Raw genomic sequence first — 13,510 nt, 5'->3', positions numbered from 1 at the left:
GGTGGCTGGTCTTATTGTTACTTGTTATACCGTGTTTGGTTGATACTCATGGCACCCCTGACCTTTTCTGAAGAGAAATAGAGGAGGAGGAGGAGGAGACGATGGGGGAGGCAGAGGGGAGGTGGAGAGAGGGACTGGGAGGAAAAGAGGGAGGAGAAACTACACTAGGGATGCAAAAATATTTTTTTTAAAAAAGGGAAAAATATGTTTTTCTTTGGCTGCCTAAAACTCTCTTGAAATAAGGTAATCAATTTTGAATTTTTGTTTTCACAAAAAAAAAAAAAAAAAAAAAACAAATGACAGGACAGGTGTTGTGAAGGAAGAAAAAAAAAAAATCATTTAGCGTGAAGAAAAGGAATTTGTGGGGAAGGCCATCTGCTTGAACTACTTGAAGGGCCGCTACAAGAAGACATCTCTTGAGTTGTTCAAAATGCTGAGCTGGAATCAGGAAGTGAAACTTAATGGGGAATACTTTATATTCCATCTTTAAAACACCAACACATTTGTTCTCAAGAAAATATAAATGCAATAAGTTAGAGGAAGAGCAGGACGTTGGTGGCACATGCTTTTGATCCCCGCACTCGGGAGGCAGAGGTAGGAGGATCTGTCTCTGAGTTTGAGGCCAGCCTGGTCTACAAGAGCTAGTTCCAGGACAGGCTCCAAAGCTATAGAGAAGCCCTGTCTCAAAAAACCAGAAGAGAGAGAGAGAGAGAGTGAGAGAGAGAGAGAGAGAGAGAGAGAGAGAGAGAGAGAGAGAGAAGCAACTTAGTGTAGCCACATGGAGGATAACCACCACAGAGCCTCAAAGTCACACCTGAATCTCTTATCTTTCTCTATCTCTCCTTACACACACAGACACACACACGCACATACACACATACACAGATGCACACACACACCGACACACACTGACACACACGCACAGATTCACAGACACACATGCACACATACACACACATGCACACACATCTTCTGTCTACTTCATCTGCACATTTACAACATTATTCTCTCTCCACACACAAACTTTCTACTAAACTTATCTCCTAGCCTTTTGCTCATGGCCCACCGTAAGCATTCCAGAAGGATGGATTCCCAAAGTTCAACCACTCAAGTCCTCATCCCAAGTCCAAATTTCTGAGAGGAAAACATCCATCCTTGTGTCTTCCCCTGGTTTTATCAGGTGTGCCCAGAAAACATAAGAGTACAGTGTGGTAGACAGCCGTTGCAGTACATTGAGCTCCATAGAGACAGCGGAGGGGCAAATGCGAGCCGGATGGGCACTGGGAGACTCTGTGCCTCGCGGACGAAAATCAATTGAACATGGGCAAAGGAGATCCTAAAAAAACCGAGAGGCAAAATGTCCTCATATGCATTCTTTGTGCCAGGAGGAACACAAGAAGAAGCATCCGGATGCTTCTGTCAACTTCTCAGAGTTCTCCAAGAAATGCTCAGAAAGGTGGAAGACAATGTCTGCTGAAGAAAAGGGGAAATTTGAAGACATGGCAAAGGCAGACATGGCTCGTTATGAAAGAGAAATGAAAACCTACATCTGCCCCCAAAAGGGAGAAAAAAAAAAAAACAAAAGTTCAAGGACCCCAATGCACCCAAGAAGCCTCCTCCTTCGGCTTTGTTCTTGTTCTGTTGAGTATTGCCCCAAAATCAAAGGAGAACACCCAGGCTCGTCCATTGGTGATGTTGCAAAGAAACTGAGAGAGATATGTGGATCAACACTGCTGCAGATGCCAAGCAGCCCTATGAAAAGAAGGCTGCCAAGCTGAAGGAGAAGTATGAAAAGGATATTGCTGCTTACAGAGCTCAAGGGAAACCCGATGCAGCAAAAAAGGGGGTGGTCAAGGCAGAACAGAGTAAGAAAAAGAAGGAAGAGGAAGATGAGGAGGAGGATGAAGAGGAAGAGGAAGAAGAAGAGGAAGACGAAGATGAAGAAGATGATGATGAATAAGTTGGTTCTAGCACAGTTTTTTTTTTTTTTTTTTTGTCTATAAAGATTTAAACCCCCTGTACACAACTCACTCCTTTTAAAAAAAAATGAAATGTTAGGCTGTGTAAGATTTGTTTTTAAACTGTACAGTGTCTTTTTTTTTGTATAGTTAACACACTACCGAATGTGTCTTTAGATAGCCCTGTCCTGGTGGTATTTTCTCTAGCCCCTAACCCTGCCTGGTACAGTCTGGGGGTTGTAAATTGGCATGGAAATTTAAAGCAGGTTCTTGGTGCATGGCACAAATTAGTTATATATGGGGATGGTAGGTTTTTTGGTTTTCTTTTTTTGTTTGTTTTGGGTTTTTTTTCCATCTTCAGTTGTCTCTGATGCAGCTTATATGAAGGTAATTGTTCTGTTAACTGAATACCACTCTGTAATTGCAAAAAAAAAAAAAAAAAAAAAAAAATGCAGCTGTTTTGCTGACATTCTGAATGCTTCTAAATAAATACAACTTATTTTTATTTAAAAAAAAAAAAGAGTACAGTGTAGAGCTGTCCTTGTTTACACTGTGAAGGAAGGTTTTCTCAAAGCCAGGCTTACTACTGAAGGAGCCACAGCTTGGGCATACTCAGTGACTGTTTTTCCATTTCTGCCCTCTACCATTCATCTACTCTCTACTGTCGATTTTATTTCTCTGGAAGACAGGTCTACTTATATCCTACAGTGAACTGTTTTCAATATCAAAGATCAGACTTTGCTGTACACTGCCTGACCCCCGATGTCCTCCACAATATACCCCCAATGCATTGTTTATGATTGTATGTCTTATCAATTCCTTCCCCTGCTCAAGCCAAAGAATTAGTCTACCCTTGCCTCTGCGGTTTGTATAGCCATGGTTGGTCAAGGTCAGTCCCAACTTTGTCCATTGCATTGGCCTAATTGCGGGAAGTGCTTCCTTTATTCTCTCCTATACCCGGATTTAGATGCTAGAGGAGCGTCAGCCCTTCAGTCTAAAGGTCCCTCTCCCTATCAAACTTAACCTTCTCCAAACTCAACTACTAACATCTAGGAAGGATGCGAACATACTGACCTAATAAAGTAATATCTCCTTTCTCTTAATTCATACGGCAGTTCATTTGTTTCTCATCCTCAGTATTTCTGCTAACTTAAACCATTTATTGTAACTGAAACATCTGACTACCCTTGCTTTCACCCGGACGACCCGGATTCACAATGACAGGGGGTTTCGCTATGGACAGAGGTGGAGCTGAGCTGAGTTCAGAGAGTCCCAGAAGTCACCATGCTGCAGACTGTCACCTGGAAAGCCCTCAGAAACAAGTTTGTGCCTCTTACAGGGCAGCTTGACATAAACTCGGTGGCTATTATGGGATATGCAATCCTTTCTTTGTCGTTCATTCATTGGTACATCACTGTAGGCATGGGGGAAATGATAGACACATTGGACAGCATAACACTGCTGATGCTGATGCTGATGCTGATGCTGATGGCTGTAGCTTTGAGCACAGGTTTTTCACTCAGCCGCCTCGGACATTCTCACATTTCCTGGCAGCCACCCTTCTGGTTCCTGAGCAATAGTGGGACATAGTTGTAGAACAGAGAGAGACCTTCAAGACAAAGCAGCTCAGCCTTGAGCCCCAACTTTACCACCACTGGTTCTGCAGTCAGGGTAATTCTTCATTCTTTGCAAGTTCATTCCCTCCCACACAACTAATGCATGAGAGTGCAAATCCCACAGGGTACTCCTGAGAGCACGAGGCTTTGCATGTTACATGACTACATGCATATTTTATTACCACATGCCTTTAATTCCATGACCTATGTATCCTTGGGGACCCATGGAATAAAGGCACACATACACAAAGCTGTCAGTCCTTCAGAGCTGGAGAAATAGGTCTGGCCTCACATCCGTAAGTCCTACTGCTTTTTGTTGTTGTTGTTGTTGTTGTTGTTGAAAGATTAGAATGAATAGTATAAAATTTAAAACAACGTAAAACCATTTTGAACATGATAATTTCCTTTTTATAATATTCAAATACTGTTTTATTTGGATTTGTAGTAGTATACTGTTTGAATACAATGTTTTCTAAGAAAAATGATGGAATTATCGTTTGAGATGCTTCTATTTTACCCTTCTCACATGCCCTTGCTGGTTAGCTATGTGAACACGGCAATTTTCATCATTATTACTTTATAGATAAAGACTAACAATTTAAGTGCTATCAGATGAATTGCTAGGGAACGCTGAATGCTCAAGGTGACCTCCACCTTTGAGAAGTTTCTGCATTCATCAGAAGGACTTTCTAATTCTTAATGGACCCTTTCAAATGTCTGTCACCAACTAATCCCTGTGACCTATGTACCTGGCTCTAATAGTCCCTGTAGAATTGAGCACTAAGTCTGTACTGACTGGCATCTGGGCCTCACTGCCCTGGCTGCAAGGCTGGATGTGAGGACATAAGACAAAGAGCTGAAAGTTTAGGCCAACATAAGAGCTCCTGGGAAGTGACCAACCAACCGGCCTTTTTACTGTACAGTCAATCAAAAGCGGCTGGGCAGGGAGAGAAAGTTCGAGTACAAAGTGAAAGAGATTCAGTTTGCAGAGCTAAAGGTGACAAAGGTCAAAACAGCAGCTATGGAGCATGGCATAGAGTCTTCCCTTACTCCATGGAGTGCTCCACGGAGTGCTCCACTGAGTACACATAGGATCAGCTCTCTGGCTGTCACAGCATCTGAATTCTCTCCACTGAGTGAGTGGACAGCTCGTATGCTAGACTCTGGTCATGATGTTTATTTTTATTTTCTTCAGTAGAATGGCTACCTACATCCATTACTTTAGGTTGGCACTCACTCTATGTACAAAAGGAGAGTTTGACTCAAATGTTCCATGTAAAATCGAGAGTGCCTTGCACACATTAGGCGTCAGTGGTTACTGGCTCATCATTAGCACTGTTCAGCATACGCATGGTAAATACCACATCCCGGGAGATGTTTAAGCAATGTCTCATTAATGAGTGTGTGCTGCAAATTAGGAAAGGTTTAATAAGACATCTGTTAGTAAACCACAGGGGAAAAAATGAACTTGAAGACATCCAGAAGTGAGTCCAAATCTAAGAATTACAAGTTCTGTATTTCAAAGGTTAGAGTGCATATAGCATTTATGACATAGAAACTGTATTTTTAGAGAGTCAATTTAGTTTATTAAGATTCTTGAAAATGAAATTCAAGTAATCCCTGGCTGATGTAGAGCATTTTTCTTAATTTTCTATGGATTTAAAAAATTATATAATTGCAAATGTTCATTAGGATATAATTAAATAACCCTGTTTCCCTAGTTACTAATATGTGCCAGGGTAGTGTAATTATACAAGTAATTATGAAAGGAAAATATATGACTTGGCAAGCTTATGAAAATTATTCTAGATACAGAGAAGGCTCCACTTTGGGGGAAAGACAATTAAAATACAGCAGAGGAAAAAAAGAGAGAATCACATAATAGGATGGGAATATTGTGTAATGACACAGAGTACATGAAAACGACTACTCGTTTCCATGGAAGTAACAGAAGAATACAATAGAATTTGCTCACCATCCACAGAGGTCCAAATGTTTGAGGGTGTTTATGCACTTTGCTTATTTATTTCACCTCCGATTTTGGCTAGTCCAAGACTCCACATCAAGTTTACTTCATGGACATTAATGCAATTTATACATTATATTTTATTTTATGATATACTTAACAATAAGTGGAGCACAATTAAGGCTGTGTGAGATCGAGGGAAAATGCCCAGAAACTAAATACCTTTAAAAAAAAAAAAGTGTGTTCTTTGCATTTAATAGCATCTGAACTATTTAAACAGCTTAAATTAAATTAAAGTTAATAGAGTTTAATTAAAGTTATACTCAAAGGAGAAATATTCTCTGTCATAAAAAAGAGAGCATTGTGCTAGGGTCATGAGCATGTTTTCTCATTCACGATGAACGGCTTGCCTGTGTGAACAGCGCTGAGTGAACACCAAAGAGTCTTCTATTTACTGGGGTAAAATTCCCTGTTTGAGAAAATTCTCAAAGCTAGTCTGACCTGTCCAATCAAAATTCTACCGTTTTTCACATCTGAATGTGGTGTGTCAGGGTTTTTGTGCCTTACTTTATGTGACTAATACAGACTTCATATGGAAAAGAGCCCGGCTAGCGGATCTGTCTCTCAGGATGACAGTGCTGCTTCCTAAGGCAAGGAGGGCAGGGTCTGAGCTTTTGTTTGTTCAGAGCCTGATCCTCAGTGGATGGATAAGAGCCAGTTTCTACCTAAAAGGCAGAAGAAACCTGGAGTTGCTTTGAGCCAGCAAGATGAGCCTGGCTGAGAGTGAGCAACTTTGATCTCTGATTGGTTCAGGCTCAACTTTTATTTTAATTATTTTATTTTGAGATGGAGTCTTACCATGGTATCCCTGCTGGTCCTGACCTCCTGAGCATAAATGATCCTCCCATCTCACCCTCTGAAGTCGCTGAGACATTGCTATCTGATGGGGGATGTCTTTCTGTAAGTTGTGAACACACGTTTCTCCTATTGGTTGATGAATAAATGCTAATTGGCCAGTAGCCATGCAGAAACTGTAGGCGGGGCTACCAGGCTAGGAGAATTCTGGGAAGGAGAAAAGGCAGAGAAACAGTTGGTAAGGAGATGCCACATAGCTACTGGGAATATAGTACACTGGAAATTCTCAGGTAAGCCAAGACCACATGGAGATACACAGATGAATAGAAATGGATTAATGATTAAGAGGGAGCTAGACAAGAAGAAGCCTGAGCCATCAACTGAACAGTTTATAATTAATATAAGCCTCTGTGTGTTTATTTGGGACTAAACTGCTGTGGGACCCGGCAGGACTGAAACTTCCATGTCTCTGGGTCTTTTATTTGTCATGTTACAGCTGTCTGTCTTTGGTAGGCTCTCATTTGGCTGGCTGTACTGCTATGGCTTTGGCCTAGATACATGGATTAACATGGCATATGGACCAATACTCACTTTGTTTCATTAATAAAGCAAATTCTAAGGGCTGGTTGGAGAGATGGTTCAGTATTAAGAGCACTGATTGCTCTTAAAGAGGACGTAGGTTCAGTTCCCTGCACTACATAGCAGCTCACAACCACCTATAACTACAGTAACAGGGTATCCAACACCTCCCAGAACACCTTGGGTTCCTGCACATCCATAGTACAAATGCATATACTTAGGCACAAGCGCGCGCACACGCGCACGCACACACACACACACACACACACACACAAATATTTAAAAAAGCAAGTCCAATGATTATGGGGCTAAAATGAGAGGAAGAAAGCTTTTTAAATAGTAAAAGTTAAAATAAATAAAAATAAATGCCAATTATTCATCTACCCACACATCCCCAGGCTGAGAACATAAAAAAACTAAGGACTATCCAACTATAAGCTGAACTCATATTCTTGTCTCTCAAGTTGGATAAAGCAAAGCTTAAGTGCTATGGGGCAACCAACAATAACGACATTTCTACAGGGATAATACAATAACAGTAAACCAAATGCCACAGCAACAAAATAACAGGGATTTAAAAATACTGCTCATTAATAATTCTCAATAGAATGGTCTCAATTCTCCCCCAATAGAAGCCATGGACTATCAGATATAATTAGAAAACACAATTCATTTTTTCTGCACCAATACACACACTTCACCATCAAGGACAGGCACCATCTCAGAGGAAAAGCATAAAAAGGGTATTTATGACAAATGGACTCAAGAAGAAGCAGGTGCAACTATTTTAGTATCTGAAAAAAATAGACTACAAACAAAAACAGGAGCGGAAGAAAACTACCTATCCACTAAATGGAAAAATCCAACAAAAGGACATAGCAATTCTAAATATTTATGCACCAAACACAAGCATACCAGAGTTCACAAAAGAAATAGTACAACTAAATTCACAAATTGACCTGCACAGTGTGATAATGGGTGACTTCAATACCCCATTCTCACCAATAGACATTTATTTTACCCAGACAAGAACTAAATGACAAATCCTGGAGTTAAATAACGTCATAAATAAAACAAATCTCGTACTCACCTACAGAACATTCCACACAAATATTACAGACTATATCTTCCTCTCAGCAGTTCAAGGAACTTTCTCCAAAACTGAACACATACTCAGATTCAAAGCAAATTTCAAAAGACAAAAGAAAATTGAAAGAACACTCGGCATCTTATTTGACCACCGTGGGTTAAAGCTGGATATCAACAACAGAAAGCTTATAAATTCATGGAAACTGAACAACGAACTGTGTTGAAGAATGGGTCAAGACAGAAATCAAGAAGAAAATTAAAAATGTTTAGAATTGAAAACAAATCAGACCTAGGGTTATGAGACACAATAAAGGTGAGACCATAACTTACATCAGAAGACCAGAGATCTCATATTAGTAATTTAATGACACACTTCGATGTTATAGAAAAGTAAGTTTAAAAATGCCCCCAAAAATAGTATACAAGAAGAAATTATCAAATTCAAGCCTGAAATCAATGAAATGGAAACACATAAAAACAGTATTTTTTTTTTAAAAAAATCAATAAAATAAAGACTTGGTCTTTTAAAAAAATAAAAATCAACAAATTCTACAAATCCTTAGCCAACTTAGTCACAAAAAAGAGAGAAAATGTCCAAATGAATTACAGATGATAATGGGAACATCACAACAATCATAGAGGAACTCCAGAGACCCATAAGAACATACTTTAAAATACTATATTCCACCAAACTGAAAACCCTAAAAAAAGGAAGAATTTCATGATATACAATCTATGAAAGTTAAATCAATATGAATTTAACAATTAAACATACACATAACTATAGCAAAACAGAAGCAATAATTAAAAATTGGCCAAGCAAAAAAGTCCAGGACCAGATGGATTTGCACAAAATTCTACTAGAGTGTCAAAGAATTAAAGCCAATACTCCTCGAATTATTCTGCAAAATAGAAACTGAAGGAACATTTCCTAATTCATTTTATGAAGCCACTGTGACCCTGATACCTAAAGATCCAAAAATAAAAAATAAAATTATAGAGCAATATCCCTATGAACACAGATGTAAAAATTCTCAATAAAATACTTGCAAACCAAATATAAGAAAAAAACATAAAAAAGATTATCTGCCATGATCAAGTTGGCTTCATCTCAGAGATGCAAGGATGGCTCAAGAATACATCTAGACTTTTAAAAGATACTGTGTGCAGGACTAGGTAAGCGTGGAGAAAAAGGAATTGTGGTGACCTAACCATGCATTTACTTGAGAAAACACTAAGAAAAAGGCAATGATTCACAAGTCTATTTGACGGGATGGCATCTTGACAAGTGGTTAAGTTGAAACATATGCCGCAGTTGGGACACAGAATTAGGAGGCTCGGTGAGTATAGGTGCCTGTCAGCCATCAAGCCGGATCACCGGAATTCAATTCTCTTAACTCCAATTAACTCCCACCAGGAGTTTTCTAGCCTCCTCACACACCAATAAATACAATGCAAAAAGTTTTAAAAGCATGTACCATTACGATAAAACCACTGTGATGCAAGGTGCCACGCTTATGAAGCAGGAGCAGAAAGCTCCCAATAAACTTGCAGGAGCAAACAAAGTGATAAGGAGCAAGGGGCATACTATGTGTGAGGAATCCACACCTCTCTGCCCTTCCACTCCACCGGCATATATCTGGGCAGGACTGCCCAGGGGAGTGCCCACGTCCACCATGAATCCAGAGTCTTCAACAAGAGCACGGCTCTGCGATGCAACAGACACACGGATTTGATCGAAAACTTCTGAATTCCACTTAATTTGAAAGCCCCCAACGTTTTGCAATCTTTCTTTGAGACAGCCAGGACAGAGAGGAGTCGAGCCCCTGGCACGAAGGCCAATTATTGCTGGTGTTCTGATGATGGTTCCAGTATCTACCTTCCAGGATTCTAGCTCTGGTTCTGAAGTCAGATGGGCGTCGCTGAGTTGGTCTGTTGGATTCTCTGAACCTTAGCAAAAGAGGAGTTATATTTTGTACGGATAAACTGAAAAGATTACGCGCTTATAATAAGGTGAATTTTGAACCACGGCTACTATTTTCTTTGTCCTTTTCACTGTGAGAAAGTGATTAAGCAAGGTCAGGAAAGAGAACCACGATAGCCACATAAAGAATAGCTTGCATTTGTAAAGGGCGTGTCTGTCGGGAAGGGGGTTTCTAAAACTAAGGAGTCCGAAGAAGCCACATGTAAGTTTTCTTTATAAGCTAAGTAAAAACATAACTTAAGAGCAGAGTTTGCTTAGCGGTACCCTGTGTAGTAGATAATGCCGAGTCCAGGAGTCATGGAATATTAAATGGAAAGTGTCGTGCGTGGAACACTTCTATGTGAGTTGTTGGTCACGCGTGTGAAGTACCTCTTTTGCGTACTGTGGCTCTAAAGCAATACAAACTATTGCCATTGTTCTTGGTTGCCTCCCAGAGAGGATGATAAGACCCTCCTGTTGGAGATATCTCACACTTTGGGCACATGATGCTGAGCTGAAGTTTCTTTCTTGCTAGCTGGCTGTGATAGTGTTGGACATTCTAAGCAGCCAGATGAGGGAGAAATTCGTCAGTGGCCCTCATGCAGCTGCAAACCTTGCTAACCCCGATACCGACCTGTAAAACAAAATGTGCACGCACGCGGGTACAATAATAGCATCCCTGCTATATGGTACCTTAGTCTTGTTCCTGGTGTTGTGATGAAATATCGCAACTCAAGGAGGAAAAACTTTTTCTGGCTCACAGCTCCAGGTGATGTTCAACCATTGTGGGGAAGTTGAGGAGGCAAGAGCTTGAAGCAGCTCATCATAATGCTCCAACAGTCAAAGCAGAGAGCAGAGAATTAAGAGCACATACGCCCCCCATCGGCTAGCTCTCTCCTTGTCATCCACTCCAGGGTCCAGACTATGAGACAGTGCCACCCACATTCAGGGGAAATCCTCCCCCACCTCATTCAACCCAATCACACTGTTCCTTATCGAGACTCCGTTCTCAGGTCCACCTATGGTTAATGATGACAACCAGCTATCGCATGGGAGAAGCCAGTTGCGTTCTGATTGGCTCCAATGCCTGCCTCTCAGGAGGTAATTCACATAAGTTTCTGTGGCCCTGACCAAAAGTCAGTAGCTGGTGAGATCACAGGCTCTAAGAGTGAGCTGGTTGCTTCTGTTTTGTTTAATAGATACATTGTCAAACTGCCTCCTCAATGTGGATGTTTTACACCCAGAGATGAATGCCTTGGTCTAAGAAGCTCCCTTTTGCAGTAAATGCCAGTTAATGGAGACTCCTGGCGGTGCACTGTGCTGAGAATAACTGACCACTGAGATCTCAGTTCCAAAGGAGACGTCCACCTCACCCCTTCTAAGGCTCAGAAGGGCTCACAGAGGAGAAAGCAAAATGAATGTAAGAGCCAGACCCTGGAGAAGACACCTTGATGGCATCTTCTGGGGATAATATGGCTGTTCCACTCAGGATCTCAAAGCCGACAGTGGTTACTTAGCAAAGCCCACACAAGATTGGACCTGTCAATATGCAGTTGTCCGTGGGAGGGGAGATTATGAGGGTGCCAGCCCTTCTCACAGGAGCTATTGGCAGGGCAGATGAGTCATTGTCTTTAGTGCTGTAGCCATTGTTGAGTCCCCCGTGCTTCAGGGGATAGTACCACACCCTTGATTATGAAGATAAACAGCCCTGGCTTACAAACAGAAAGACCCAACCCTGGAAGAATGTGTGTGTGTGTGTGTGTGTGTGTGTGTGTGTGTGTGTGTGTGTGTGTGTGTGTAGGAAAGGGATGGGGTGGGGTCTGACCAGAATGTATTTTATATATGTATGTACTGGTGAAATAATAAATTAATAATAATGAAAAGGAGTTATCTGGAGGAGTTGTTTTTAAATTCCCAGGCTGAGATCAGAAAGCTTCGAGTCGTCAGCTCACTTTGACTCTTTTCCATTTGGAAAGCAGCCCTGATTCTGGAACACGCGCTAAGTCGTGACCCCAAGAAATAGGAAATCTAGGAGTATGTCTCAGAGAGGAGTTAAAAATGAACCTGGGTGTGGACCACAGGAGAACCCGAGGAGTATTCTGGGAAGCAGACAAAAGTGTGCCCATTTGGTGGTATAAATAGGGCTGCTTGAGAGGAGAGACTGAAGATCCGTAAGAGAAGGGTTCAAATCAATGAGCTATATGGGCGGGGGGGGGGGGGGGCGGGGGGCGGGGGCGGTTGGCAAAGTAAAATGTCGATTATTTAGCGCCACTTCGGCAGTACCCCACGCCTCCTCAGTTTTAACCAAAGTCGGAGCAGAGAGGAAACTAACATTGGGTATTTAAAAACTAGTTCCTACAAATCTTAAAATGCTAAACCAAAACTTAAAAAAAAAAAAAAAAAAAAATCTGTTTGCACTGAAAGGAAAAACTGAGTCACCAGAAGTGAATACAAAGAAGCCCTCACCTCCCATTGGTAATCTTCTTCTCCAAAGGACGTAAAAAATAACATTTAAAAAAAAAAAAAACGGTAACAACACAATCCAAAAGTTCCAGTTAACCCAGCTCTACTTCAAGTAACTGAGAGAAGCTTCCAATCTTTTTCTCAGTGAAAGGATTCAGATCTTGGACGTTTTCTCCACCAGACCCTGGGAAACAGTGACAGGTCCTCAAGTTCTATTTAATAGTTAAAATGCAAGTAAAATGAAAACCCAAGACTCAAAGCAAAGCAACCACGTGGGAATATATGTGTACGTTCTTAATTAATCTCCACTGTCTCTCAGCATTCTAGAGACTCCGAGGAGCTTAGCTTAAAAGAAAGGAGGAAGAAAAAGAAGAGAATTTTATTATGCAGCTAACACCTCTGCCTTACCAGTGAGCCAGAGCCAAGGCCCATCTGCTTTCCTGATTGATGAACTTTATGCTTCTAGAAGAAGGTTGTACACACGATTGTTTTATACGTTGGTTTCCTTCCTCAACTCAAGAACTTTGTGTCTTACAGCTTTAAAAGGAGACAGTTTAGCTACACTCATGTCAGTAATTTATGCCTTAAGATAACCATGAACTTCTACAAGACAAACTGCCACGTTCGTTAACACCAAAAGAATTTCAAGTGATTCTCAAAGTGTTCACGGGGAAAGAAACACGTTTATGAGATGGGCTGGTCAACTGGGGCTTCAGGGTAAGCAGAATTTTCAGGTTTCTCTACTCTAAAAATAATTAGACTATTAGGGATCTAAAATGTCTTTAAGTGAACATATTCACATTTTCTGAAGCATTTAAATGTTTATATCAGTCATCCCCATTTATTTGTTCAGTTTAAGTCTGATAAAAAAAAAAAAAATGGAACACATGCTGTGTAACGGACACTGCTCCGGCTGAAGAGAAGTTGAAGTGTGAGTGAGTGAGTGATGGCAGGATTAGAAGGCAAGGTTCAGAATGAGGAAAAACTGTGCAAGTTCCTAGAACTTAGCGTGAGGCATACC

The 13,510-nt window shown here is 40.9% G+C and overlaps 1 pseudogene; it reads left to right on the top strand.

Moving 5' to 3' along the window:
- The first annotated feature begins 1,320 nt into the window (after positions 1-1,320).
- LOC127215775 (high mobility group protein B1-like) lies at positions 1,321-1,960 on the top strand (annotated as a pseudogene).
- The last annotated feature ends 11,550 nt before the right edge of the window (positions 1,961-13,510 follow it).

Source organism: Phodopus roborovskii, unplaced genomic scaffold (assembly GCF_943737965.1).
Source record: "Phodopus roborovskii unplaced genomic scaffold, PHOROB, whole genome shotgun sequence".
NCBI classification, from domain to species: Eukaryota; Metazoa; Chordata; class Mammalia; order Rodentia; family Cricetidae; genus Phodopus; species Phodopus roborovskii.
The sequence above is the reverse complement of the archived record's forward strand: the minus strand, read 5'-3'. Positions and strand labels throughout refer to the sequence as shown.